At 42.1% G+C, this 26798-nt stretch overlaps 1 pseudogene; it reads left to right on the top strand.

The window, feature by feature from the left end:
- Nucleotides 1-25086, top strand: part of LOC100338202 (3-phosphoinositide-dependent protein kinase 1-like) — a 94618-nt pseudogene extending 69532 nt beyond the window's left edge.
- The last annotated feature ends 1712 nt before the right edge of the window (nt 25087-26798 follow it).

Here is a 26798-nt window from a genome sequence, read left to right as displayed (position 1 = left end):
AAAAGAAATCAAAAGGAGACAAATTGGGAAGAAGGATGTCAAACTATCCCTATTTGCAGATGATATGATCCTATATATAGGGGATCCAAAAGACTCTACTAAGAGACTATTAGAACTCACAAAAGAGTTTGGTAAAGTAATAAGATATAAAATCAATACACAAAGAACAACAGCCTTTGTATACTCAGAAAATACCATGCTGAAAAAGAACTTCTAAGATCAATCCTGTTCGCAATAGTTACAAAAAAAATTCAAATATTTGGAATAAATTTAACCAAGGATGTCAAGGATTTCAACAATGAGAATTACAAAACATTAAAGAAAGAAATAGAAGAGATACAAAAAAATGAAAAAATCTTCCATATTCATTTATTGGAAGAATCAACATCATCAAAATGTCCATTCCTCCAAACACAATATAATTCAAATTCAGATTCAACACAATATCAATCAAAATACCAAAGACATTCTTCTCAGATCTAGAAAAAATGACACTGAAATTCATATAGAAACACATAAGACCTCTAATAGCTAAAGCAGTCTTATACAACAAAAACAAACTTGGAGGAATCACAATACCAGATTTCAAGACATACTTCAAGGCAGTTATAATCAAAACTGGTACAAACATAGATGGATAGACCATTGGAACAGAATAGAAATGCCAGAAATCATACCAGATAGCATCTACAACCAACTTATATTTGACCAAGGAGCTAAAACCAGTCCCTGGACCAAGGACAGTCTCTTCAACAAAGTGTGCTGGGAAAACTGGATTTTTACATGCAGAGATATGAGGTACACCTTATACAAAAATCCCCTCAAAATGGATTAAAGACCTAAATCTATGACCTGACACCATCAAATTATTAGAGAACATTGGGCAAATCCTGCAAGACATTGGTACAGGAAGAGAGTTCTTGGAAAAGACCCCAGAGGGACAGGCAATCAAAGCCAAAATTAACACATGAGATTACATCAAATTGAGAAGCTTCTGTACTGCAAAAGAAACACTCAGGTAAGTGAAGAGGCAACTGACAGAATGGGAGAAATTATTTGCCAGCTATACAACTCATAAAGGATTGATAACCAGAATATATAAACTGATCAAGAAACTCCCCAACAACAAAACAAACAACTTAGTTAAGAAATGGGCAAAGGACTTAAACAGACATTTTTCAAAATAGAAAATCTAAATGGCCAATAGACACATGAAAAAATTTTCAGAATCACTAGCCGTCAGGGCAATGTAAATCAAAAGCACTGGGGTTGGGGCCGGCGCTGTGGCACAGTGAGTTAATGCCCTGGCCTGAAGCACTGGCATCCCATATGGGCGCTGGTTATAGTCCCGGCTGCTCCTCTTCTGATCCAGCTCTCTTATGGCCTGGGAAAGCAGTGGAGGACGGTACAAGCCCTTGGACCCGCATGGGAAACTTGCAGGAAGCTCCTGGCTCCTGGCTTCAGATTGGTGCAGCTCCGGCCATTGTGGCCATCTGAGGAATGAACCAGCAGATGGAAGACCTTCTCTCTGTCTCTACCTCTCTCTGTAATTCTCTTTCAAATAAAATAAAATAAATCTTAAAAAAAGAAGCACTGGGGTTTCACCTCACCCCAGTTAGAATGGATTTCACAAATGCTGGTGAGGATGTGGGGAAAATGGTTCCCTAATCCACTGTTGTTGTGGAATGTAAACTGGTAAAACCACTATGAAAGGCAGTTTGAACATACCCTAGAAATCTGAATTTAGACTTACCATATGACACAGCCATCCCACTCGTGGAAATTCAGCTAAGGGTAATGAAATCAGTAAATAAAAGAGTTATCTGCACCCCCATGTTTATGGCAGCACAATTTACAATAGCTAAGACATAGAATCAACCTAAATGCCCATCAACCAAGGACTATATAAGAAATTATGGGCTATGTACACTATGGAAATAAATATGAAATCCCATCATTTGCAACAAAACGGAAGAATCTGGAGAACATAATACCTAGTGAAATAAGCCAGTCCCAAAGGGACAAAAATTATATGTTCTGCCTGATCTGTGATAACTAATAGAGCACCTAAAATGAAATCTGTAGAAGTGAAATTGACACTTTGAGAAGCAATGAGTTGAATAGCCTTTTTCCTGACTGTCAGGGAACAGGATTTTTTTAAATTTGTCTTCTTCACATTATTTGTTGAATTCTTTACTTAACATAGAGTTAATCATATGTGTATAAAGTCAATTAAAAATAGATCTCAGTAAAAAATAAGAGTGGGAATAAGAGAGGGAGGAGGAAGTTTGCAATTGTAAAGCTGTGTAGTTCTGCATACATTCCTACAGACTTACTTCTAAGGGTACAGTTTAAGAACGTGCCATGGGACTCCAAATCCCATTAAGCTGGATGGTAGAAAACCATCTTAAGTGTTAAAATGATCTAATGAAGTGTTAAAGTGAACATATAGATAGGATTAAGTGTTAAAGTGATCATATAAGTAGGATCAAGTGTCTGGTAATAATAATAGATAGAATTAAAAACGAGGGGCCAGCACTGTGGTGCAGTGGGTTAACGCCCTGGCCTGAAGCACCAGCATTCCACATGGGCACCAGTTCGAGACCCGGCTGCTCCACTTCCTGTCCAGCTCTCTGCTGTGGCCTGGGAAGGCAGTGGAAGATGGCCCAAGTCCTTGGGCCCCTGCACCCACGTGGGAGACCCAGAAGAAGCTTCTGGCTCCTGGCTTCAGATCAGCACAGCTCCAGCCATTGTGGCCATCTGGGGAGTGAACCATTGGATGGAAGACCTCTCTCTTTCTCTCTCTCTCTCTCTCTCTCTCTCTCTCCTCTCTCTGTGTAACTCTGACTTTCAAATAAATAAATAAATCTTAAAAAAAAAGAATTAAAAACGAGAGAATGTTCCAACATGGGAAGCAGTCCACACAGCAGACTCATAGAATGACAATTGCTTTAAGTAGCACTCTGACCTCAGAATCAGCACTTAAGGCATCTAGTATGGCTGAAAAGCCCATGAGAGCATTTCAGGCATGGAAAGCCATGACACTGTGGCAAAAAAAATGTCCTATACGAAGGATGTCTGTGAGTGAGATCCCAGTGGAAAGAAGTGGCCATCAAAGAAGGATGTACTTTTCTCTGAAGAGAGGGGAGAACTTCCACTTTGCTTATGGTCTTGTCTAAATATTGATGGAGTTTGTGTATTCAAAAGGCTTCCATAGCCTAGGTAGCTCATGTCAAAAGCCTCAGGTGGTCACTGACATCATACATAAGAGTGTTAATTGTTAAATTAACAAGAAGATTCACTAACTTCCCATGCAGGACATCTGTCTCCAGTGAGTTGTATTGTGAGAGTTAACTGTAACACTTGTTTTCAAACAGTTATTTGTTTGTATGTGTCTAAATTGTTGAAATCTTTACTTGGTATAGAGTTGGTCTTCCATGTAGAAGTTAACTGAAAATGAATCTTAATGGTGAATGGGACTGGCAATGAGAGAGGAAGGAGGAGGAGGGGTGGGAGTGTGGAAGGGATGGCGGGTATGGTGGGTAGAATAACTATTTTTCTTTTTTTTAATTTATTTTTTATTTTTTGACAGGCAGAGTGGACAGTGAGAGAGAGAGACAGAGAGAAAGTTCTTCCTTTGCCGTTGGTTCACCCTCCAATGGCCACCGCGGCCGGCATGCTGTGGCCGGCGCACCACGCTGATCCGATGGCAGGAGCCAGGTACTTATCCTGGTCTCCCATGGGGTGCAGGGCCCAAGGACTTGGGCCATCCTCCACTGCACTCTTTGGCCACAGCAGAGAGCTGGCCTGGAAGAGGGGCAACCGGGACAGAATCCGGCACCCCGACCAGGACTAGAACCCGGTGTGCCCGCACCGCAAGGCAGAGGATTAGCCTAGTGAGCCGGGGCGCTGGCCTAGAATAACTATTTTTCTAAAGTTGTACTTATGAAATTTGGATTCCTTAAATAAAAGCTTTCTTTGGGGAAAAATTTTATTAATTTATTTGAAAGGTAGAATTACTGAGAGTCAAAAGCAGAGGGAAAGAGAGAGAGAGAGAGAGAGATCTTCCATCCATCTGGAGCTGCGCTGATCCAAAGCCAGGAGCCTGGAGTTTCTTCCAGGTCTCCCATGTAGGTGAAGGCATCCAAGTACTTGGGCCATCCTCCACTGCTTCCCAGGCACATTAGCAGGGAGCTTGATTGGAAGTGGAGCAGCCAGGACTCAAACCACCACCCACATGATATGCCGGCATTGCAGGGGGAAGCCCTATCTGCTATGCCATAGCACTGGCCCTGGAATAGATGTGTTTTTATAGCCTTTCAATTTCAGTTTTTATGTAGCTTTACTGATAAAGTGAGTTCCTTGTAGGCACCATATTTTTTGAGTCTTGTTTTTGTATCCTTGCAGCCAGTCTTTGTCTTTTAACTGGACGAATTTAGTTTATTTACATTCAGTTATTGATGATAAGTAATGGCTTAATCCTGTCATCCTTCTTTCTTTAAAATTTCTGCTATTTAATGACTATCTTTTGTTCTTTTTCTACTGGGTTCTATACTTTCACATGTTTTTATGATGGTATTCCGTTTAGTATGTAAAACACCCTAAAGTATCTTTTGTAAAACTTGTCCGGTGGTAATGAATCCCTTCATGTTTTGCTTTTTGCTTGTCTTAGGAAGTCTTTATTTTCCTTCATTTATGAAAGTTGACTTTGCTAGGTAATGTGTTTCTGGCTGGCAGGTTTTTTACTTCCCTTTGGAATTTGGAATGTATTATTCTGTTCCCACCTGGTCTGTAAAGCTTCTGATGAAAACAAAAACCTGTTGATAATCTAATGAGGGTTCCCTCCAAAGTGACTTTTCTCTCATAAATTTTATAACTCTGTCTTTGTGTTATAATTTGAGAGTTTGACTATGATGTACTTTGATAAGGACTTTTTCTGGTTATGTCTACTTGGGGTCCTATGTGCCTCCTGTACTTGGATGTCTGTATTTTTCTACAAGTTGGGGAAGTCCTCAGGTATTATTTCATTGAATAGGATTTCTATGCCTCTATACCTTTCCTCTGCTTTGGGTGCTCCCAAAATTCGAATGTTGATAAATGTCTCAGAGGCATTTTTTTGTTTGTTTTATTTTTGTAGCACTAGGTATTTCAATTATCTGTCTTCAAGCCCATTTGATTTTTCTTCTGCTTGATGTAGTCTGCTGTTGATGCTGTATTTTTTTTCTTTTTTTAAAAGATTTATTTTATTTATTTGAAAGACAGAATTACAGAGAGAGGTAGAGACAGAGAGAGAGGTCTTCCATCCATCCGCTGATTCACTCCCCAGATGGCTGCAACAGCTGGAGCTGTGCTGATCTAAAGCCAGGAGCCAGGAGATTCTTCTGGGTCTCCCATGTGGGTGCACGTCCTTGGGCCATCCTCCACTGCTATCCCAGGCCATAGCAGAGAGTTGGATCAGAAGAGGAGCAGTCAGGACTTGAACTGGCGCCTATAAAGGGATGCCAGCGCTTCAGGCCAGGGCTTTTAACCCGCTGTGCCACAGTGCTGGCCCCCTGATGCTGTATTTTTTTCTTTAAATTCTCACTGAGTTCTTGTTTCTTATTGAGTTCTTCATTTCCAAGATTTCTATTTGGTTCCTGAAATTTTCAAGATCTTTTTCTCTTTGCTGAATTTCTCATTTATATTATGCAGCAATGTCCTACGTTTATTTAACTGTCTACTTATATTCTCTTGTATTTCTTTGAGTATATTTATAATCCTTCTTTGAATTATTTATTAGGCATTTGTCAATCTCTTTGTAGTCTGATACTGAAACATTTTTGTGTTCTTTTTGGAGCATAATACTGTCTTGCTTTTCATACTTCTAATACCCCTACCTTGATATTTTTTTGTTTGGCATATTTGTTACTTCTATTGGTTTTAAAGGTACATTGAAGACTTTTCCTGAAGATATGTCTCCAGGTGTTGGTTTGGTAGGTTATTTTGGCTTTAGTTCCAGTTGGATTCTATATGTAGTCTCCTTATACCTCCTTTTGCTGCAGTTGATGGTAGCAGTAATGGGGACCTTGGGCTCTTGTGGCCCAACAAGATTGCTCAAATTCCTGTCATGCAATCCCCCAGTCACATTTGAGGAAGGGACAGAGTCATGGAGGCAGCAATGGTACTGGGAGCAGGCCCAGCTGGTGCTATGAATGAGCTGGTATGCAAACCCCCAACCACCACCCAAGTCTGGAACCAGTGTTGCAAGAGTAAGTTTGGTGCTGGGACATACATACAAACAGACCTCAAGCTACTGCCCAATGCAGAGGCTAGAGTTCTGGGAGGGCACTGATGCTGGGAATGGATGGGTATATGGACCCCAGTCACTGCCTGAGGGACAAGCTACAGCTGTGAGAGTAGCTCTAGAGCCAGGAGGGGTGGTGCAGGCAAACTTCAAGCTCTTTTCTTCAGAAGCAATGATAGCACTAGCAGTGGGCACATAGTCCAAAGCAACAGTCAGCAGACTGGGTTAGAGTCATGGGAACCTTGACAGGAAGCCCAAGTGTGCTCAAGTCTCAGTGGCAGCAAGCAATGCCCTAGGTTTAGGGGAAAAGGAAGGGCATGAGGGAATGTTTCTAAGTCTGGGGCAGATACCTCTACTTCCAGGGCCCTGCAAGCCGTATCCTTTGGCTCTTCTGTACTCCTGTCCATTGTAGTGCAGAGTGCTGCATGCACTTGAGTACTAGTGTCAGCACTGCTCTGCTGAGTTTAGTTGGAGTTGTGAGGCTGCAATCTTTTTTGCTAGTATGGTGGAGTGTCTAAAAGTCCTGGGATGGGGATATTCAAGAGCTTCTGTTAGGGCAGTAAGAATTCCAACAGTGACTCCTTTCTCAAGATGGTGCCACACTGGTAGCTTGTGCTTTGGAAGTTGTTGCAGGGGATATAATGTGATTCCATTCTCTGAATTTAAGCAATCACAAGTTCTCCAGGTAGCTTTCCTTACCAACTTCCTAGTCTGTGGTGACTTTGGATTACTCCCATAGCTAAGATTGTCCTAAGACATAGTGCAGATGAGCTATGTGAAGCTTTCCAAGTTACTCTGTCTCCTATAATGGGGATTCCCCTAGCCATGAGACCAGGATCTCAGATGCTAGTTGGCTTTGTTCCTCTCCCTATGCTGCCATCTCTGGTCTCTGGTCTTATTGGGTTCCCATTATTCCCTTACTGAGTTATTGTGTTTTTCCTCAGACACTCATTGTAAAATTCAGCTGTTTATTTTGTTGTTTTGGTTCTTTATAGAGGAGGAACCAAATGCTAGGCATCTCTGTTTCACCAGGCAGAGTAAATTTTAATGAGGGCCTCATTCTAGCTGTGCAGGAGAGGAGTTATGTGGGTAGATGGCAGTCTTAAATGAGGTTGGATTCCAGAGGGGAAGCCTACAATGATCCTGGTTTAGGGCCTCGGAGACATTGAAGAGAAAGAAATAGGTGTCAAAGACCAGCTGAGCCTAGCCTGCATTCCTCTGACATAAGATTGCTTTCAGTTGGAACAAAATTATATTTGAATAGCTTTCTAATCAGAACTTGGAGACAGATGTCGTATCGGGTGACTTTGATAAGACATAAATTAGATGCTGCTCAGGAGTTTAAAACTTAGCTAAAACCCATGAAACAACTGAAAAACATTCACAGAACAACACAGCAATTAACTTAATAGTTATTATTCATTGAGTGATTACTACACTGCTGGTCTTTACCTTAAATATTTTATTAACATGACTTAAAGTGATTATTATTGGCTTTGATAAGGATCTATAGTCTTGGAGAGAATAAGTAACTTGTTCAAGGTTTTATAGCCAATAAGTGATGAAAACTCGATTTGGGACCTTGTTTGGAAGACTCCAGAATCAGTGCTTTTGGGCAGTATACCAGGAAGAGTCCATCCTCAAATCTGGCTTCTCTATAGCCTCTAGCCTAGCTGATTTCCTACAATCAGAAAACAAATTTTACCATGTTCTCATGGCTTAACATCTTTTCATCACTCTCCACTGCCTTATAGTAAGTGTTAGAAAACGGAGTATTCCATATACAAGGATATTTCTAAAACTTTGTGGAAAATGATATTAAAAATAAGTTTTGAGGGGCCAGTGCTGTGGTATAGTGGGCTAAACCTCCACCTGCAGTGCCAACATCCCATATGGGCACCAGTTTGTGTCCCAGCTGCTCCTTCTGATCTGGCCTGGGAAAGTAGTAGAAGATGATCCTGCACCTATGTGGGAGACCTGGAAGAAGCTCCTGGCTCCTGGCTTCAAATGGGCCCAACTCCAGCCAATGCAGCCATTTGGAGAGTGAACTAGTGGATGGAAGACTTTTCTATCATCTCTCTTTCTCTCTGTAATTCTACCTCTCAAATAAGTAAATAAATCTTTTAAAAAATGTAAGTTTTGAAATCCATGCATCTTTGGAGTCTTCAAAAAGTTCATGGAAAATTCCTATTATGAAGAAATAGTGTATGAATTTCAAAATTTTGCTTATCATTTAATCCCATGTTTCCATGAACTGTTTCAGGTTAATCCTACACATTTTCTTTATTTATTCATTAATGGACACTTAGGTTGATTCTGTGGCTTCAATGTTGTGAATATTGCTGAAATAAACTTGGGAGTGCAACTACATCTTGACATAATATTTTATTTCCTTTGTGTATATACCCTAGAGTGAAATTGCTGAATCATACAGTAGTTTTATTTTTAACTTTTGAGCAACCTTCCCATGGTTTTCCATAATGGAAAACACTACCACCAACAATGTGCGAGGGTTTCCTTTTCTCCACACCTTCCTCAACATTATCTTCTGGGGCAAGAGCTATATATTGCAGTCCCTGGGTTTGAATCCCAGCTCCACTCTTGAATCCAGCATCCTGCTAATACAGACGATGATTCAAGTACTTGAGTCTCTGCCACCCATATGAGAGACCTGGATTAAGTTCTGGGCTCCTGGTTTCAGCTCTAGCCCAGCCGTGACTCTACCCTTGGACATTTGGGGAGTAAACCAGCAGATGGAAGATACCTCTGTCTCTTTCTCTCTGCCCTTCAAAATAAATAAGTAGGCCAGTGCCGCAGCTCACTAGGCTAATCCTCTGCCTGCAGCACGGGCACCCCGGGTTCTAGTCCCAGTTGCTCCTCTTCCAATCCAGCTCTCTGCTGTGGCCCGGGAAGGCAGTGGAGGATGGCCCAACTCCTTGGGCCCTGCACCCACATGCGAGACCAGGAGGAAGCACCTGGCTCCTGGCTTCAGATCGGTGCAGCGTGCCGGCTGCAACACGCCAGCCATAGCAGCCACTTGGGTGGTGAACCAACGGAAAAAGGAAGACCTTTCTCTCTGTCTCTCTCTCTCTCTCTCTCACTGTCTAACTCTGCCTTTCAAAAAATAAAAATAAAAATAAATAAATAAGTAAATAAAATGTTTAAAATTATCTTTTGTCTTTTTATAATAGCTATTCTATCATATGTGAGGTGATATTTCATTGTGGTTTTAATTTGCATTTCACTATGGTTTATGATGATGTTGGCCATTTGTATGTCTTTTTGAGAATTGTCTATTCATTTATTTTGCTCATTTTTTAAATGGAGTTGTTTTCTTACTATTGAGTTTCTTATATATTTTAGACAAACCTCATGATTTTCAAGTATTTTCTCCTATGCTATAGGTTGTTTCTTATCCATCCAAAGGTTCTCTTTCATAGATTAGTTCCTGTGCTATTCAGAAGCTTTTTAGTTTGATATAATCCCATCTGTCTATGTCTGTTTTTGCTGTCTGTTCTTGTGTGATCATAGTTAAAAAAAATCATTGCCCAGGCCAGCGCCATGGCTCACTTGGTTAATCCTCCACCTGCGGCACCGACATCCCATATGGGCACCAGGTTCTAGTCCCAGTTGCTCCTCTTCCAGTCCAGCGCTTTGCTGTGGCCCAGGAAAGCAGTGGAGGATGGCCCAAGTGTTTAGGCCCCTGCACCCACTTGGGAGACCAGGAGGAAGCACCTGGCTTCTGGTTTCGGATCGGCGCAGCACCAGCTGTAGCGGCCATTGGGGAGTGAACCAACGGGAGGAAGACCTTTCTCTCTGTCTCTCTCTCTCACTGTCTATAACTCTACCTGTCAAATAAAAAATATATATATCATTGCTCAGACAAATACAAAGGTGATTTTTTTCAGTGTTTTCTTCAGGTAGTTTTTTTTTTTTAAAGATTTATTTATTTATTTACTTACTTTAAAAGTAAAGTTACAGAGAGAGAAAGAAGAAGCAACAAGAGAGAGAGAGATTTTCCATCCACTGGTTCACTTCCCAAATGGCTACAACAGTCAGGGCTGGGCCAGGCCAAAACCAGGAGCCACGAGCTTCATCCAGGTTTCTCACATGGTTAGCAAGGCACAAGGACTTGGGCCATCTTTGGCTGCTTTCCCAGGAGCATTAACAGGGAGCTGGATTGGAAGTGGAGCAGCCAGGACTCGAGCTGGTACCCATAGGGGATGCTGCCTCTGCAGGCTGTGGATTAACCCCCTGTGCCATAACACCGGCCCCTCTTCAAGTAGTTTTACAGTTTCAAGTCTTATGTGTAAGTGTTTAATTTTCAGTTGATTTTTGTATATTGTGTGAGATAAGAATCCAATTTAATTCTTTTATAAATAGATATCCAGTTTTCTGAGCACCACTTATTGACACGACTGCCCCTTCCCCATTTTGTTTTCTTGTTGAAGATCAATTGGCCATGTATGAATGGATTTATTTCTGGGCTGTCTAGTCTGTTCATTGTTCAATACATCTCTTTTGGCCATTTGTGATTCCAGTCAATCTCTAGCCTCTGTCTCCTCCCCAGAGGTTAGAGAGTGCGTGGAGTTAAAGCACCAACCTTCTAATCAGGGCTTGATCTTTCTGGCTACCAGAAACTTCTTCTTTTTTTTTTTTTTTAAAGATTTATTTATTATTTGACAGGCAGAGTTACAGAGAAAGGTAGAGACAGAGAGAGAGGTGTTCCACCCGCTGGTTCACTCCCCAGATGGCTGCAAAGGCCGGAGCTGCGCTGATCCGAAGCCAGGAGCCAGGAGCTTCTTCCAGGTCTCCCACATGGGTACAGGGGCCCAAGGACTTGGGCCATCTTCTACTGCTTTCCCAGGCCATAGCAGAGAGCTGGATCGGAAGAGGAGCAGGCGGGACTAGAACCAGCGCCCATATGGGATGCCGGTGCTTCAGGCCAGGGCGTTAACCCGCTGCGCCACAGCACCAGCCCCAACCAGAAACTTCTTGAGGCTACCTTTCAATCATCTCATTAGCATCCAGAAGGTACTCTTATTCTTGTCACTCTGGTGATTCCAAAAGTTTTAAGAGCTGTGTGCAAGGAACCACTGAGAAATACCAAATATTTATTTTTTATTATACCACAAAAATCTTTTTTTAAAAAAAGATTTATGTATTTGAAAGTCAGAGTTACAGAGAGAGCAAAAAAGACAGACAGAGAGATCTATCTTCTGGTTCACTCTCCAAGAGGCCGGCATGGCCAGGGCAGAGCCAAGCTGAAACCAGGAGCCAGAAGCTTCATCCGCGTCTCTTACATGGATGGAGGGGGCCAAACACTTGGGCCATCTTCTGCTGCTTTTCTCAGGCCATTAGCAGGGAGTTGGATCAGAAGTGGAGCAGCTGGGACAGGAATCAGCACCTATATTGGATGCTGGCGTCACAGCAGGCATCTTTACCTGCAATGCCACAACACTGGCCCCACAAAGGTTATCTTTACAGAGAAAAATATCTCATTCTATTCTCTGGTGATATTGTTACTCATGAGGGTATCACTCTGAAATAGGAGACAGAAAGTTCATTTAAATAACTAAAACAGTACGTTTTTAAAAGCTTCAACTAATGATGCATATCCAGTCAGATGTTACATATGTGCATTCACAAGGTACATTTGATACCTGTGCTGTAGATAAACAGTAGTCAGAGGAGCTCTGTGGCTCTTAGCAGTTTGGTCTTCACTTGGAGTTGGTATTTCCTCCCTGACTTTTTATATTACATGGACTTGTCTCATGATGGCACCATTGTGATGTATGTACAGGCTGCTCACTTTCTGTTCAGTTGTTATTCTCAAATAAGGAACTGGACTCAAAGCTTCCCTTTCATGCCCCAACTTTAGAATGGCAGACAGGTGATGAATCCTCCATGAGAAATACTAATTTTCATTATTGTCACTACCCCTTTTAGCCACCCATTTCAGTTTTGTTTGGCAAGTTACACATTTACACATACCAGATTTGTGAGCAGTCTTGTATTAACTCCATGTTTTATAGTCATCTCAGTCATTGCATCTGGATTATTGTTCTTACACTACTAAGAATGCTAACAACACTAAACTACTTGTTATTTTGTTCTTTTATTTATTTTTTAAAGATTTATTTGCTTAATTGAAAGTCAGAGTTACAGAGATAGAGGAAGAGACAGAGATATTCCATCTACTGGTTCACTCCTCAGAGGCCTGCAATGACCAAAGCTAGGCCATTCCAAAGCCAGGAACCAGGACTTTCATTCGGGTCTCCCATGTGGGTGGCAGGGGCCTAAGCATTTGGGCCATCTGCTGCTGCTCTTCCCAGGATATCAGCAAGGAGCTGGATTGTAAGTGGAGCATCTGGGACTGAACCAGGGCCCATATGGGACGCTGGCATCTCAGATGTGGTTTTACCTGCTATGCCACATGCTTGTCCATGCTCTTATATTTTATTTGATTCTTTTTATTTGGGTTTCTTGCCTATTGTCTTATTCGTTAATGTGTATGATTTAAATGTGTATGGCTGTGTTGACATTTTTAGGAAAAAAGGTTCGTTTTACACTTGAATAGCTGGTAAATAACATGATTTTAGTTGATACTTACTAAAATAAATAAAAGGGAAGAGCACATTTTTGTGGGTTTGTATGAAACTGGTTTTCTTGCAATATTACATAACAGAGGAATAGACTAAACAAAAGCATTCCTGTACTTAACGATGAGCAGCAAGTTCGTATTGTTCACTGCATATTTATTGAGGATGTACTCTAGGCCACATATATATGAGGAAGAGCTCATGGGACATGACAAGGTGCTGTATACCTAGAGCAACTACAGGCTATTTCACTCTTCTGCTTAAAATCCTTGAAGAGTCTCAGATCCAAATTGGGCACAGAATTCCTTTCCTACTGAGACACAAGACTGGAGGAGACCAGAAAGGAAAAAGGAGGTTTTTAGTTACCAGGTTGTACCTCTGACTTCTTTTTTGACCTCTTTGCTCTGTCTTGGTATTTTTATATTAATTGTTACTCTCTCAACCATGAATGAATTCTGGCTTTGTCCCTAGGCCCTCACTTTTGGGTCCTCTTAGTTCAATTCCATGTACCTTATGAGAGAAATCTTGCCCCAGCCATAAATAGATCCAGCTTCTGGAACTAGAATTCCCTTAGACCCCACTTGCCTGGGAGAGAAGTTTGGATGTGTTCCATAGCCTTGATTGAAGTTCAAGCACACAAGCAAGCCTCTTTTTGATCTGACACCTGCTCATTTCACTAGCTCTGTCTCTTGCCATTCCTCAACATGTGTGTGATGGTCAGTCAGTACTATAGAATTTCTTGAGCAATTTCTGGAACAAGTAATTTCATTTCTCATCTCAGTGTCTTGGTACATGGCATGATTTCTTTTCATAAAAACATCTCATTTCACCTTTAATTCTTAGCTATCTCCTTGTTTTAATCTCAAAGCTAGTATCAGGGTCTTATCTAAGTCATAGCTTGACTTAGATGCTTCTCCTCTAAGACACAGAACTTACTCCACTATAGAAGTTGCTTTGCTTATTCTGTCTCCCACCTACTCCCAGATTTCAAAAGAGATTACCATACCTTATTAGACTTTGTACCTTGTCTCCACCTTATGGTAAGTATTTATTAGTGACTGTTGAATAAATCAGTAAATGAATGAATTAGTGAACTGATGCCTAACATCCATTTAAAGCCTTTTAGACAGTAGGTGTAGTATGAAGTGTAAGCAAACAATAGTATTGCAATATACTACAAGAAGTAAAAAGCAGAAATTAGTAGAAAATATTATTTTTTTCGGGGATGGTGCGTGGTGTAGCGGGTAAAACCTCTGCCTGCAGTGCCGGCATCCAGTATGGGTGCCAGATCGAGTCCTAGCTGCTCCACTTCCAATCCAGCTCTCTGCTTTGGCCTGGGAAATCGGTAGAAGATGGCCCAGGTCCTTGGGCCCCTGCACCTGCTAGGAAGACCTGGAGGAAGCTCCTAGCTCCTGGCTTCAGATCGGCACAGCTCCAGCCGTTTTGGCTAATTGGGGAGTGAAATGGAAGACCTCGCTCTCTCTCTGCCTCTCCTTCTCTCTGTGTGTAACTCTGACTTTCAAATAAATGAATAAATCTTTAAAAATAAAGAAAATATTATTTTTCTATCCATAGTATGTGTCTTTCTTTCTAGAAATAAATAGAAGTCTAATAAGTGCCAATTGCTGAATCAAGATTAACCCAAATATCACTAAAAGCAGTGGTCAATTTAGTCAAATGTAGGATTCATCAGTGGATTAAAAATTACTGAATATGTATTATATGTAAGTAAATGCTCAGCCTATGAGTATATCATGATGTAGTGAGAAAACATACCAAAATAATCCTAGTGAATCTGGAAAACATCATACCTAGTGAAATAAGCCAGTCCCAAAGGGACAAAAATTATATGTTCTGCCTGATCTGTGATAACTAATAGAGCACCTAAAATGAAATCTGTAGAAGTGAAATTGACACTTTGAGAAGCAATGAGTTGAACAGCCCTTGTCTTGACTGTCAGGGAACAGGATTTTTTAAAATTTATCTTCTTCACATTATTTGTTGAATTCTTTACTTAACATAGAGTTAATCATATGTGTATAAAGTCTATTGAAAGTAGATCTCAGTAAAAAATAAGAGTGGGAATAAGAGAGGGAGGAGGAAGTTTGCAATTGTAAAGCTGTGTAGTTCTGCATACATTCCTACAGACTTACTTCTAAAGGTACAGTTTAAGAACTTGCCATAGGACTCCAAATCCCATTAAGCTGGATGGTAGAAATGCCATCTTAAGTGTTAAAATGATCTAATGAAGTGTTAAAGTGAACATATAGATAGGATTAAGTGTTAAAGTGATCATATAAGTAGGATCAAGTGTCTGGTAATAATAATAGATAGAATTAAAAAACGAGAGAATGTTCCAACATGGGAAGCAGTCCACACATCAGACTCATAGAATGACAATTGCTTTAAGTAGCACTCTGACCTCAGAATCAGCACTTAAGGCATCTGGTATGGCTGAAAAGCCCATGAGAGCATTTCAGGCATGGAAAGCCATGACACTGTGGCAAAAAAATGTCCTATACGAAGGATGTCTGTGAGTGAGATCCCAGTGGAAAGAAGTGGCCATCAAAGAAGGATGTACTTTTCTCTGAAGAGAGGGGAGAACTTCCACTTTGCTTATGGTCTTGTCTAAATATTGATGGAGTTTGTGTATTCAAAAGGCTTCCATAGCCTAGGTAGCTCATGTCAAAAGCTTCAGGTGGTCACTGACATCATACATAAGAGTGTTAATTGTTAAATTAACAAGAAGATTCACTAACTTCCCATGCAGGACATCTGTCTCCAGTGAGTTGTATTGTAAGAGTTAACTGTGACACTTGTTAATTGTTTAATTGTTAAATTAACAACAGGAGTCACTGTGTATTAACTTCCCAAGCAGGACATCTGTCCCCATTGAATTGTATTATGAGAGTTAACTGTATAACTAGTTCTCAGTTTTTTTTGGTGAGTGTGATTGTGCTTATAAATTGTTGGAATCTTTACTTAGTATAGAGTTGTTCTGTGTCCAAAGTTAATTGAAAATGAATCTTAATGGAGAATGGGACTGGGAAGGGGAGAAGGAGGAGGAGGGGTGGGAGTGTGGGTGGGATGGTGGGTATAGTGGGAAGAATAACTATATTTCTAAAGTTGTAGTTATGAAATTTGTACTCATTAAATAAAATGTTTCTTTGGGGACAAAATAATAATCCTATGACAGAGCATCAGAGATTCAGACAACAATCTCTGGTTTCTGATAGAAAAAAGATTAATCTCATCATAAATAATCAACAATTTGTGCAGTGAGCACAGGCTGTGAAAATCAGACTATCCAGCTAATTAATGTTGGACAGGATAAATAATGGATTGAATAATTTCCATTACTTGTCAGATGGTTATTTTGCTGTTTGATGACCTTACACTCTAAGTGACAAGGAAGTGAGAAAGTAGAAGGAAGTGCACAGGACCCAGAAGGGAGGGATCTATTCTTGCTAAAGGAAGAGAAGTGGAACCACAGGGAGGAAAGAACAGGGTAGAGATTGCTTTGATTATGGATTTTGCATTTCTTGGTATCTTCTGTTCCAATAGTAGGGAAAAGAAGAAGAGAGAGAGAACCCATCATGGACCCAAAGGAAGACCTACCAGCAAAATAAGGAGAAAACAAAGAATAAAGAAGAAGAAACAAGTTATTCACATAGGATTATATGCTGTAGTGCTACTAGTTATAAAACTTGATTCTGGGAACATTTTAGTGTTGAAAAAATTAAAAGTTAAAGGAAGAATGATATAGACAGAGGTCTAAGGGGGAATGTTTATCATTAGGGTTGTGGGCTAAAACTTTTCACAAATAGTTCCTCTGTCTCCATTTAAACCACCTGAGAGACTGAACTTCCACCTCTTTTGAAGGTTGACATGGCTGCGTGGCTTACTTTGGCCAATAAAATGTGAGTGGAAGTGACAGTCATGTGGCATGAACAAGAAGTACTTGTTATTCATTGAGATTTGGGGTGTCAGTTTAAGCTAACCTTTTTTTAAACAATTTTTTCAAGATTTATTTATTTATTTAGAAGTCAGAGTTAACACAGAGAGAGAGGAGAGGCAGAGAGAGAGAGAGAGAGAGAGAGAGAGGTGTCTTCATCCGATGGTTCACTCCCCAGTTGGCTGCAATGGCTGGAGCTGTGCTGATCTGAAGCCAGGAGTCAGGAGCTTCTTCCCGGTCTCCCATGTGGGTGCAGGGGCCAAGGACTTGGGCCATCTTCTGCTTTCCCAGGCCATTAGCTAACCTTTCTTTATGTATAATACAATTTCCCAGAAAGGAGGAGAGAGAGAGAGATTTGTAGGTTGCAGGACAGGTCAACAGAGTACTCTAAGAGATGGATTTAAGTTAGAAACAATAAATTGTGAAGTTAAAATAGAATATTTTAGAATTGTCAAAAGACTTCTGATTTTCTTTTCCTTCCAAACATGTATCTGTACATATTTATGTTTGTAATGTTCTCTTTCATACATGGCATCTGCTTTTTATGATTTCAACCACTGACTGTCTCAGGGTGAATGATTAAAAACTACAATATATCTGGTCATGATAGTATTACTCACATTTCTACAAAATATGCCTACAAAAATATGCTTACTTTAAAAGATTCTTATTAAAGCTTTTCAGAGATAGTCATGTCTAAAGATGAAATGATGAAACTCTCCATGAGAGCAAACCTCCCTTACAAAAGTGTTCTTCCCCTTTCTGTCAACAAAATCTGTACTCAAGCATTGGTGATTAACTTAGATTGCTTCCTCTTCTTATTCTGCTTTGTCCAATCTTTTCTGCAAATGCTTGTCAGGCTTACCGCCTTCTCTTTATTCACATCTTGGCTTCCCTAGTCCAGATTAAACTTAACTTACACCTGGATTGCTGTCATAATTTCATCTCCTCTCCATCCTCCCCAACACTTCCCTTTTCAAGGCTTCATTTCCCCTTTTCAAGGCTTCACCACAACCCCTCAGTCTCATGTCCAAGCCCCAGAGCATTCAGCCCCTCAGTGCTCGCTAGCTGGGTTGTTGTCTGGCATGGATGCTGTGTTATAAACTACACCGCCCTTTCTCACCCTCTTACTTTACCAAACTTCAACTCCACAAGTCTTCTCACTTTCATCTGCCAAATCAAAAATCCCAAACATCTTTAAGGCTCATCCTGTATTCCTTTTGCCCCCCAAGAAGATTTATCCAATAAATCCCACCAAACAGATCTCTTCTTTTCTCCACCCACATAATTGAAAGCTTTCTTAAAAGTCATATAGAACAAGCCTTCAATTTTATAGCTATGAGAGACTCACCAGTCTTACAACCAGAAGGTTTAAAACTAGAATCCAGGCGTCTTGAGTTTAGGTTCTGTCCCACAACAACTTACTGCCCTTTTTAAAAAATCAACTATAAGGGACTGACGCTGTGACATAGTGGGGAAAGCCACGTCTGCAGTGCCGGCATCCCATATGGGCACGGGCTTGAGACCCAGATGCTCCACTTCCAAACCAGCTCTCTGCTATGGCCGGGAAAGCAGTAGAAGATGGCCCAAGTCATTGGGCCCCTGTACCCATGTGGGAGACCCAGAGAAGCTCCAGGCTCCTGGCTTCAGATCAGCCCAGTTCTGGCCATTGCGGCCATCTAGGGAGTGAACCAGCAGATGGAAGATCTCTCTCTCTCTCTCTCTCTCTCTCTCTCTTTCTCTGCCTCTCTGTAACTCCTCCTTTCAAATAAAAAAATCAATTATGATGTATTTTAGAATTGAATTGTTTTTAATCTTATATTTTGTTTAATGTTTATAAATAATATATCTCTGATTAGATTATAAACAGCTTAGGAACAGTGACCGGTGCAAGGTCCACATTAGGTGACAAGCCCCTATTGTGTATTGAAGGCTAAACTTCAGAGTAAGTGTTAGAACAGGATTCACATCCCCCATGATGTCTGTCAAGTTAATGATTTTTATGAATATATTAGGGACCTCCATACTTAATCAAAACCAAGCTGAGGGAACAGAAAGGCCTGAATTACTTCATACTTCAAAATAGTTCCTGAATGTGGGACAGCGCTGCAACTAGCTTCAGTATTACTGTGACCTGCAGGAAGAGGGAGCTTATCCTGACTTGCACCAAGGCTGCAGATTTCCTGGTAACTTCAAGGGCTGCAGCACAAGGCAGGAAAGGAAGGGTGGGACTTCCCTTGTTACGGTAAAGTCTATACAGCTTTCTGGGAAGCTCATAAAAATATGAATTTTAGGAAGAAGACTGTCACTACTGAGAAAAAAAGAATGACGACACTGAAAGAGATGACCTTTAACCAGGAGGAAGTAGAAGGAAAAAAAGAGGAAGTAGCTAGAGCAAAGGAAGACAAAAGGAAATTTGGCACAACAGGGTAGGTTTTGTGAATGCTGTGCTTTTATTTAAATAGAAGGTAGACAAATGAGTTATTTTTAGACTGGTGCGGCAGGAAGATAAGGATGAAATGAAAGATTTAAAGAAATACTCTGAGAATAGAATTAGCATATGTTCCCCAGGAATTGCTTTCCTATTTTACTTCAATAAATACTAACTTGCTGTATATTAAAATCCTATGTGAGACACAGTGATGTAAAAATAAACAATTGAGTTCCTAATTCAAAGAATGGTCAGTCAGCAGAAGAGACTTACAAATGAACAATTACAGGAGAGCCTGCTGCCTTCTATGTACTGTGTGTTAATAGAAGACAGAGGGGCTGGCACCATGGCTCACTAGGCTAATCCTCTGCCTTGCGGCGCCGGCACACCGGGTTCTAGTCCTGGTCGGGGCGCCGGATTCTGTCCCGGTTGCCCCTCTTCCAGGCCAGCTCTCTGCTGTGGCCAGGGAGTGCAGTGGAGGATGGCCCAAGTCCTTGGGCCCTGCACCCCATGGGAGACCAGGATAAGTACCTGGCTCCTGCCATCGGATCAGCGCGGTGCGCCGGCCACAGCGCGCCAGCCGCGGCAGCCATTGGAGGGTGAACCAACGGCAAAGGAAGACCTTTGTCTCTGTCTCTCTCTCTCCCTGTCCACTCTGCCTGTCAAAAAATTAAAAAAAAAAAATAGAAGACAGAGGGGAAATGCTTACATAGTAGTAAGGAGTCAAGGAATATTTATAATGATGAGTGAGGATAAGTTTGAGCATTTACCATCTGTCAGGCAGTCTGCTAAGTTCTTTATGTGGATTATGTATTTGATCCTCACAATAATGCAAGTTCTGGTCTGTTCTCAGTCTTTTAAATTGTTTAAAAAAATCATTCATTGACTTAATTGTTTCATAAGCAGAGATACAGACAGACAGACAGACAGAGCTCCCATCTGCTGGTATATGGCTCAATTACCCAGAAGGCCAGGCCTAGGCCAGGGCTGGAGCCAGGAGCCAAAAACACAATCTAAGTTTCCCACATAGAATGCAGGACCCCAATCACTTGAGTCATCATTGCTGTCTCCTAGGGTCTACATTAGCAGGGAGTGGACCAGGAGTCAGAATCAAATGCTGAACCCAGGTATTCCAATGTGGACAAAAGTATCTTAACCCATGTCTTAAATATCTGCCACTCTTCTCACTCTTTAGGTACAAGATTGAGACATAGAGAAGTGAAGTAACTTATCCAAGATCAAACCTAAGTGGTGCAGTGAAAGTTTAGCAAGGAGAAAACTTGGGTCAAGTGTAAAACAAACCAAAAAGTAAAAAAATAAAGTAAAACAAAAAAGAATTGGCAGAGAAGGAGGGCAAAGAGGGAATTTGGGGGAGGAGATTCTGTACAGAAATAGCAACAGGAAAGTGGCTGGCCCACAAGGACATTAACTCACAACTGAAGACTCACAAGGATTCACTCTACTGGAATGTTCAGTGCATTGGTGGAGGGTAGAAGGGTAGAAAGAATTGAAGGGAAGATGACAGGCCTGGGTCAGATCACAAGTGGTGGCCCATGTCTTGCAAAAGAGTTTTGGCTTTATCCTGAAATCACTGAAGGATGAAATAAGGATAACAAAATAAGAACGTTGGTATTGTGCAAATCTGTGACTATGCCACCTCACATGGCAAAAGAGACTTAACTATGAGTAAGTAAAGATCTTGAGTGCTGGGAAGAGGATGGAGAGGAGGCACCAAGTAGCAGTGGTTGTATGACATCATTCCCTCCCAGTCCAGCATGGTGTTATGTTCCTGCCCGTCCCATCCAAGGTGAGGACCCGCACTGAGTCTGGCACAGCCCCTCTTGTCCCCAGCAGTGGCAGCAGGCAGAGCCCCACCATGGATGGCACCACAGCTGAGTCCTGGCCAAGTGCCAACTCCCTGCAACAGGCCGCCCAGCCACCACCATAGCCTTGAAAGAAATGGCCCAAAGACTTCAAATATGGGGAAATTCTGGGCAAAAACTTTCTCCACTGCATCTTCTGAGAGGCATCTGTGTACACTGGCAGTTGCTGCCTCTAGTGTCAGAGCTGCCCACAGTGTGTCCTGTGCTCAGCTGTGAGCCCTTCCGGTGTTTCCAGTTTGGTGCCTCAGGTTGTCCTGGCTCAAGAACTCACAACCTCCAGAGAATATGCTATTAAAATCCTGGAGAAACGGCATATTATAAAAGGGAACAAGGTCCCATATGTGACCAGAGAGCAAGATGTGATGTCGCACCTGGATCTCCCCCTCTTTGTTAAGCTTTACTTTACTTTTTTTTTAAGATTTATTTTATTTATTTGAAAGAGTTACATAGAGAGGTAGAGACAGAGAGAAAGGTCTTCACTCCCCAGATGACCGCAACAGCCGGAACTGCGCCAATCCAAGGGCAGGAGCCAGGAGCTTCTTCCAGGTCTCCCACGCAGGTACAGGGGCCCAAACTCAAGCCATCTTCCACTGCCTTCCCAGACCATAGCAGCCAGGGCTAGAACCAGCCCCCATATGGGATGCCGGCGCTTCAGGCCAGAGCTTTAACCCGCTGCACCATAGTGCCAGCCCCAGTTTTATTTTACTTTTTAGGATGACTATTTTGGCCTTAGTTATGCCAAACATGGAGAACTACTTAAATACATTTGCAGAATCGGTTCACTTGATGAGACTTGTATGCTACCTTTTACTGCTGAGATTGTGTGTGCTTTAGAGTACTTGCATGGGGGGCCTTACACCAGAAAGTATCTTGTTAAATGAAGATATGCACATCTGGATCACAGACTGTGGAACAGCAAAGGTGTTGTCTCTAGGGAGCAAGCGAGCAAGCCAGGGCAAACTCATTTGTTGGAATAGAATGGTGTAGGATGTTTCTGCATAGCTGCTTACAGAGAGGTTGGCCTGTGAAAGTTCAGGGCTTTACACTCTGGGATGCATAACATACCAGCTCATGGGATATCACCATTCCAAGCTGGAAACCAGTATCTTATATTTCAGAAGATGATTAAGTTGGAATATGACGTTCCAGAAAAATTCCTCCTAAGGCAAGAGAACTTGTGGAAAAACCTTTGGTTTTAGATGCCACAAAGCAGTTAGGCTGTGAAGAGATGGAAGGGGATGGTTCTCTCAAAGCTCACCCATTCTTTGAGTCCACCAGCAAAAGCTCTGAGGCTCATGGCCTACCTACAGGCCATGTCTGAGGATGACAAGGACTGTTACGGCAAACGTGATAGTCCCCTGAGCCAGTTTAGCTGCATGCAGGTATCATCATTATCCTCCTCCCACTCTCTGTCTGCCATAAATGCTGGCCTGCCCCAGAGTGGAGGCAGCAACATAGAGCAGTACATCTGCACTTGGACACTAATTCTTTTGAACTGGACTTAAGAGTTTTCCACAGATGAGAAGAGGTTGTTACTGGAGAAGCAGGCCAATGGAAACCCCTGGCACCAGGTTGTAGAAACAATTTAATACCAAAATGGGTCCAAAATACCAAAAATGAGTCCAGTGGATGAGCTAAAGGGTTTATTTGTCTGATGAAGACAGTCACAGCTCACAGAGGGCCACATTTATATTACGTGCGTCCTGTCAACAAAGTCCTAAAAGATGAAATCTCACAGTTGTAAGAACTCTGACCAGAGGCCAGGCATTTTAAAACCTTCTTTGTGCACATGCCTAACAGGCGGTATTGCCTGTTGCTCCCAAATGGTGCAGGAAGATCCAGGAGGTTTGGAGGCAGCGATACCAGAGCCACCCGATGCTGCCATGCAGTGACAGGGCCTATGGCCAGACTACCCTTTGCTGCCAGGACACATGCCACTTGCTAGCAATCTCAAGGGGAACGCAGGTGGCAAAAACCTTGCAGCCTTTTTACTTAAAAGAAAAGAAGAGGGGCTGGAACTGTGGCATAGCAGATAAAGTCACTGCCTGCAGTGCCGGCATCCCATATGGACACTCATTCAAGTCCCAGCTGCTCCTCTTCCGATCCAGCCATCTGCTATGGCCTGGGAAAGCAGTAGAAGATGACCCAAGTCCTTGGGCCCCTGCACCCACATGGGAGACCCAGAAGAAGCTCCTGGCTCCTGGCTTCGGATCAGTGCAGCTCCAGCTGGCGGCCAATTGGGGAGTGAACCATCAGATGGAAGACCTCTCTCTCTCTGCCTCTCCTCTCTCTGTGTGTAACTCTAGATCAGAAGAGGAGCAGCCGGGACGAGAACTGGCGCCCATATGGGATGCCAGCACTTTAAGCCAGGGTGTTAACCCGCTGTGCCACAGCTCCATCCCCAAATAAATAAATCTTTAAAAAAATGCCCAACCACAAAAAGAACAAAATCAATAACAAAAAGGAATTCAGAGTCAAAAAAAAAAAAAAAAGACCTTGAGATGGAGAGATTATTTTGGATTATCTGAGTGGAACTCACGGGTTTTTCTAAGAGGAAAGGAAGAGGGGCACAGACAGAGAAAGAAATGTACCAAGGGAAGCAGAGGTCAAAGGCAGAGGAATTGGGAGTATGTGATGCTGTTAATTTTGAAGGTAGAAGGTGTCATGAGCCAAGGAATGTAGGCAGCCTCTAGAAACTGGGAAAGCTAAGGAAATAGATTCTTCCCTAAAGCCTTCAGAGGAAGTGCAGCCCTGCAACATTTTGATGTTAGCACCATAACACTATTTTGGGCTTCTGACTTCTTAGAATTGGACGATAATAAATTTAAGTCACTAAGTCTGTAGTAACTTATTGAGCAATAGGAAGCTAATACATTTATACACATACATAGTAGAATGAGCATCTATTCTGTAAAAATTCTATCTTTATACATTAACCCTAACTTCATGGCCAATATCATGGGTGTTCAACCTATGCAACCACAGAAGCCTATGCAACCACAGAAGCCATGCTTAAAAGAACCCCACACTTGGTTTAATGCCCTGCTGTTGCTGTCTTGAAATTATTAATGATTATTTAATAATGAGTTTTCAGCATTTACTGGGTCATTACTGCTATGGCTGAGAATATCACCCAGTGTGTTAAGTGGAAAAAAAAGAACCCAAGATTGAAATTCTGGAGAAAACTAATGTCTAAGAGGGAGATAAAGGAAAATAAACTCTCAAAGGAGATTGAAAAGGAATGGCCAGAGATGGAAAATAGACTAGAAATGCCAAATGAAGGGAAAGTTTGAAAAAGGATGTATCAAGCTCAGTTCAGCATCCTTGCTAGAATTCCCTTCATCTATTACTGAGGCTACAATCACACCATCAGGCATAACTGGACCTAAAAGGGAATTTTTATAAAGTTGCAGGAAGTAAAATTAAAATACAATTTTATTTTGCTGCATAGATTTTTATAATATTCATTTTCCATAAATGTTTTTAAAAATTCATTTATTTGAAAGGCAGAGTTTATAGAGTGGGAGAAACAGAAAGAGAGAGAGATCTTTCATCCATTGGTTCATTCCCTATATGGCCTCAACGGTTGGAGCTGGTTCAGTCCAAAGCCAAGAGCTTCATCCTAGTCTCTCACATGGGTAGCAGGGGCCTAAGGATTTGGGCCATCTTCTACTGCTTTTCTCGGGCCTTAGCAGGGAGCTAGATCAGAACTGGAGTAGCTAGGACATGAACCAGCACCCATATAGGATAACAGTGTTGCAGGCAGGCAACTTTACCTGTTACACCACACCTTTGGCCCACCATAATGTTTTGAAGACCTCTTCTTTGTTCCCCAAACCTAGTGAAATTCCCTTAAACTCCATTTTGCCCTTTGCTTTGACCCGTAGATTGTCCTGCACTGTCTGGCTTCTATAGATCCACAACTCAGTTAGACTGAGTACCTGATGGCTGTTAAAAATATTATAAGCTTACCAACAGTGAAAGAATGCAAATATAAACAAACTGAAGCAGGCATTGGGCTCAGTGGTTAACACACTGCTTAGGTTGCCTGCATTCCATATCAGAGTGTCTGCTTCATTTCCGGTTCCTCTACTTCCAGACTAGCCACCTGTAAATATGCACCCTGGGAGCAAGAAGATGGTGGCTCAAGTACTTGGATCCCTGCCACTAACTTGAGACACCTGGATTGAATTCTGACTCTCTGGCTGTGTTTGGCCTGGCTCAGTCCAGGCTGTTGCAAACATCTAGGGAGTGAAACAGCAGATGGAAGATCTCTCCCTCTACCTGACTTTCCAGATGAGAAGAAAATAAACTTTTTTTTTTTTGAAGTTTTAAGATTCCCAATTGAATCCCCTTTTTTTGCTTTTTTTTTTTTTTTTTTTTGTATAAAGAGAACAAGTGTCATGTATTTCATATGTACCATGTTAGGCACATATTTTAAAAGTATAATGTTCTACTATATGTATGTATTATAAATACACATGAATTAGAGAAACCGTCTTTTTTCCCCCTAAGTTTGTTTATTTATTTGAGAGGTAGAGTTGCAGAGAGAGAGAGGAAGAGACAGAGTAAAGGTCTTCCATTTGCTGGTTCACTCTCCAAATGGTCACAACGGCCTGAGCTGGGCCAATCTGAAGCCAGAAGCCCGAAGTTTCTTCCAGATCTCACACGTGGGTGCAGGGTCCCAAGGACTTGGGCCATCTTCTACTGCTTTCCTAGGCCATAGCAGAGAGCTGGGTCGGAAGTGGAGCTGCTGGGACATGAACTGGTGCCCGTATGGGATGCTGGCGCCACAGGTGGAAGCCTAGCCTACCTACACCACAGCACTGGCCCTAGAGCAACAAAGTCTTACGTTGACAAAGACAGTGGGGCACACATTTTGCTCATGGAATTGTAGTCTACCTTTTTGCAGAGTAACCAGGGAAGCAGCACATGGATATGTATGAAATAATGGTAAGTGAGAAAAGCAAAGCACACCAAGTATTGGTGAGGGTGTGAAGAGACTAGAACCCTCATATGTAGGTTGTTGGTGCAATCACTTTGGAAAACAGTGTGGTAGCTTCTCAAAAAGTTAAACATGGAGGGCCGGCGCCGCGGCTCACTAGGCTAATCCTCCGCCTAGCGGCGCCGGCACACCAGGTTCTAGTCCCGGTTGGGGCGCCGGATTCTGTCCCGGTTGCCCCTCTTCCAGGCCAGCTCTCTGTTGTGGCCAGGGAGTGCAGTGGAGGATGGTCCAAGTGCTTGGGCCCTGCACCCCATGGGAAACCAGGATAAGCACCTGGCTCCTGGCTCCTGCCATCGGATCAGCGCGGTGTGCCGGCCGCAGCGCGCCGGCCACGGCGGACATTGGAGGGTGAACCAACGGCAAAGGAAGACCTTTCTCTCTCTCTCTCTCTCTCTCACTGTCCACTCTGCCTGTCAAAAAAAAAAAAAGTTAAACATGGAGTTATCATTTGACCCAGCAATGTGACTCCTAGATACTTACCCAGGGGAAATGAAAACGTGTCCACACCAAAACTCATACACAAATATTCATTGCAGTATTACTCATAATTACCAAAAGGTTGAAACAATTCAAACAACCACTGACTGATGAGTGGATAAGAAATGGTGGTATATCCTCACAATGAAACATTATTTGGCC

The sequence above is a fragment of the Oryctolagus cuniculus genome, chromosome 1, assembly GCF_051225735.1.
Source record: "Oryctolagus cuniculus isolate XC-2025 breed Fujian yellow rabbit chromosome 1, ASM5122573v1, whole genome shotgun sequence".
Lineage (NCBI taxonomy): Eukaryota > Metazoa > Chordata > Mammalia > Lagomorpha > Leporidae > Oryctolagus > Oryctolagus cuniculus.
The sequence above is the reverse complement of the archived record's forward strand: the minus strand, read 5'-3'. Positions and strand labels throughout refer to the sequence as shown.